The sequence below is a fragment of the Pyxicephalus adspersus genome, chromosome 7, assembly GCF_032062135.1.
Source record: "Pyxicephalus adspersus chromosome 7, UCB_Pads_2.0, whole genome shotgun sequence".
In the NCBI taxonomy this organism is placed as follows: domain Eukaryota; kingdom Metazoa; phylum Chordata; class Amphibia; order Anura; family Pyxicephalidae; genus Pyxicephalus; species Pyxicephalus adspersus.
In genome coordinates, this window is record NC_092864.1 from 71,925,659 (window position 1) to 71,929,827 (window position 4,169).

At 35.8% G+C, this 4,169-nt stretch overlaps 1 protein-coding gene across 1 annotated transcript in view; it reads right to left on the bottom strand.

The window, feature by feature from the left end:
- Positions 1-4,169, bottom strand: part of DNAH3 (dynein axonemal heavy chain 3) — a gene marked incomplete in the record, with an annotated part of 167,569 nt that overhangs the window by 162,490 nt on the left and 910 nt on the right.

A 4,169-nucleotide genomic window follows, 5' to 3' on the forward strand; every position in this document is an offset into this window, starting at 1 on the left:
TAGAATATATATAATTATAATTAACAATTATGTTGTTGTAATTCGCATTTATGTATTATGTACATAAATGCAAATTATGTATTGCGTATACCTTTAACATTTGTTTTGGTTTATGTCCTTGTATTCAACTCACAATGTAAATATGTAATTCACTTCTGCAAGTCACTACTTACAAAGTTATTTTGGCCACAAAAAAAAAAACCTTCTCTCTATTTTTTGGAATTACTATTAAGGGGCTGACTCTTTGACCCATTTGATCCCTTTAGGGCAGGGGTGCCCAACAGGTGGCTCGCGATCTACCGGTAGATTGCAAAGGCAACGCAAGTAGATTGCGGAGCCCTGCCTTTCAAAATAAACTCTACCACGCACAGGAGTTATTAAGTCCAAGTTTTTATTGTTGGTAGATCATTTTGAACTGGTCATTTTAAAAGTAGCTTGCAAGCCAAAAAAGTGTGAGCACCCCTGCTATAGGGGATCACCATTACCCACCCTTCTTTCTGCGTGTTTTTAACAGTTGATAGCTATCACAGTCATCTCTAAGGGTTTTCTAACCATCTGTAAAGGAATGGTTATCAAGTTTGCATCACTAACACCATTGCATAAGGTGAATTAATGATTCAATTCAACTTTCATTCCAAGTACTGTTGGAATAGGGAGCAATAGCTTTTCGTTTCGATGTATTAGGTGAATAATGAACACTTCAGTCTGTATGAATTATTTAATGGAGTAGTTTTGACTTCAGTAGGGTTGCAACATATTTCTCTGCCCTGCAATAAGGATAGACAGTGTTTGCTGTTGACAGAACAAAATGCCATATTTATAACTTCCTTGAATGGCCCTGCTCCAGACACTGAAAGTTTAAATATTTAATTTAAAAAAGGAAATAAGCTGAGTGAATTTAGTAGACAGATTAATTATTTACACCTGAATATATGTCTTAACATTGTCACAGTATTTCTAATTTTAATGTATTTGTACGCTACTTAAATAAACAAAACATAAAAAACTACATTTTGCATAGGTAAGGCTAAGAATATTTTTTTTCTTTTTGATTGAATTGAAAATCCCCTGAACATATTATTGTCACCAAAACTTTCTAATGATATCAGGGAACCCATGGGGAATTTATCTCAAATAACTTTTCAAAGAAATTGTTAATGGAAAACATTGAGGAATCAGAAACTTTAAATTGCTTACCCTATCCCAAGATTTTATTGCTGACTGTCCCTATTAGAATTATTACCGTATTTTCCGGTGTATAAGGCTACTGGGCGTATAAGACAACCCCCCACTCTAACCAATCATTTTGGGGTCGTGTTATATGCCCAGTATTGTACTGTTCCTTCTGCCTGTCAGATCTCACTATTGTGAGAGAACTGAGAGGCAGAAAGAACTGTACACTACTAGTTCTAAGTAATGAATGGGCACGTTCCTTTAATGAATGGGCGTGTTCCAGTGCAGAGCCAATCCAGGCTCACGTCCTGCTTTTCAGCTTACAAGAGTCCTGCTGTGAAGCAACGCGAGCCTGCCCAGGAGGACTCGTGTAAGCTGAAAAGCAGGAAGACAGAAGGAGGCACAGGAGGACTCGCAGGGACGCCAGACCAGAGAGGGGACTCGCGGGGACTCCGGACGCTGCAGGTAAGTACTGGTACCCGGCGTACAAGACGACCCCTGACTTTGTCATAGATTTTTCGGGGTTAAAAAGTCGTCTTGTACGCCGGAAAATACGGTACTTTTTTCTAATTGTCCTCTTACTTGGAATGAAAGTGAAGGGAAATACAAAATTTTCACCACCAGAAGAGTCACCAGAAGAGGAATATAGGGGACATTTAGAGACATTTCCTAAGACAACTCTTTAGGATATAATTTCCCTCACATTAAAAAGCTATCCTCTTACTTTCTGTTGAGTCTACAGGTCAGGATTTGCCCTCACTTCCTGACATGTAGACTCAACAGAAAGTAAAAGGAATGTTCGATTTTAAGACATAGGTGACAAAAACTTTTTATATTCCCTCACATATCCAAAACTGGCTTTAGATATTTGTTAACCCACAATCCTCAAATCCTTGTAGCCTAATTTGTAGGCAGGTTGAAGCTGCACCACTTTTTTGAGTTTTTACATATATTTGATATTTTTGTTACCTAAAATCCACAGTAAATTTAGATCCTTGGTTAAGCCTATATACTTGGTATAAGTTAGAATTATTTCAAGTTTGCACTAAATTACTAGACTACAGGTCATTTTGGAAACTGCAACTGATCAGCTGGGTAATTTTAATGATTTTACCAATAAATTTAACAATTTTTTAAATTTACATGTTTATGCATAAAGTAAAAACCTTATGTGTACAAAAACAGTGTTAAAAAAATGAATAAATTAGGCAAATTAGAATTTAAGTTATTGCCATTGCAAACAGAATTTGACAATCTGTTGTTGCCTGTTCGGGGAAAACTGGCAGGTTCTATTGTATACAGAAGCATCCTGAAACTCACCTTCTCCATCACAGCTCACAGTTTGTCATGCCTTGACATTGTGGCATACCAACATCAAGGCATGACAGACAAATGAATTCTGCAAATTCTCCTGTGACTTTACTGGAGATAAGCCCTGGGTCCACTAATATTGCCAACAGTCTCCCAGCTCTGTGAAAGTACATCTTTCTGTGTTGTAAATTGCAGGAGCAATAGTGACATTATCAAATGGCATGTGGGTCTCAGTATTAGAACATTCATGCTGAATATATGGTGATATGTTAAGCACCACTTTATGTGGGTTCCCTGTGGGAAAGTTTTCACTAATGATACTAATGGGATTCACTGCCATTAAAAAACACATGGACCTAGAAGATTCATCACCAGGAAATGCTGACTGAATGGTAAAATCACTGCTGTGTAAATATATAGTTATACATGTTTTTATTTTTTCAGAACATACAGTATCAGGTTTATAAAAATATTAAATCAACTCTATAGTTTTCTTTCCTTTGTGGAATAATTCTATATTTTTTAGATCCTAAAGAAAATAAAGATCAGATTTTTGCACTTTCTCTTTTCTAGCAGAAAAATAATTAGAGCCTCAACAGGCCAACATTTTGGGAGAATGCCAAGTACTGCAGTCATTACTGATAATGTTGATATGAAAATATTTGGATGAAATGTTGGGCTGGTATTCTGATACCTAAACACACATATAGACCTTCTAGAGGTAGAGGTCTTCCAATTTGGTGAGCTTTAAATTCAACAAGTGGAGGAGTTGGAGTATCGGTTTGAGTCAAATACACACAACAACCCAACAAGGAAAGGAATTCACATATTGTTTGTCATTTATGGTTAACATTATGACAACTTGCATTTATATTGTGCTGTCATATTATGCAGCGCTTTACAAAGTCCATATCACTAACGGTCCCTCAAAGGGGCTCACAATCTAATGTCCCTACCATAGCCGAATGTGTTTAACACAGTCTAAGGATATTTTTTCAGGGGAAGCCAATTAACATAACTGCTTGATTTTGTGAGGAAGCCCACACAAATAAGAGGGAAACATACAAACTCCATGCATATAATGTCATGGCCGAGGATCAAACCGAGGACCTAGCACTGCAAAGGCAAAGTGCTTTCCAACCAACCATGCTACCATGATATGGATATAATACTTACAAAATGTCCATAATGAATTACATTAGTTTATGATGCACACTAATCTATTGTAATGATTTTTAATTTTTATTTATTACATCTATTACATTTTTAAGATTATTTGCACTTTGTAACAAGTGCTTTTATAAAATAATACTAAAGATAGGGCTGAATGTATAGACTTACCAAACATTCTAACTGACATATCACATAACACAGTCTCAGCTCACAGCACTACATTTCCTGTAGTTTAAAATATATTTTTAATCTTAGTGGAAATATATTTCTGACTCTTCTACTCCAGTGCTCTAATCTGGCAGAGATACATCCTTATCACTGGCATCCTCACACAGAAATGTAATTGCAAATGTTTGACAAAATCTGTTAGATTATAGAGTGCAGTGGGTCACAATTTAGTTTGGTAAAATATATTTATTTGGTAAAAATATAGGTTTATTTATTTAGTGAATTATCATGTTGCAAAGAGAATTTTTGCTTTGCTTGGTGAATGAGGTTAAAGAGAATTTAAA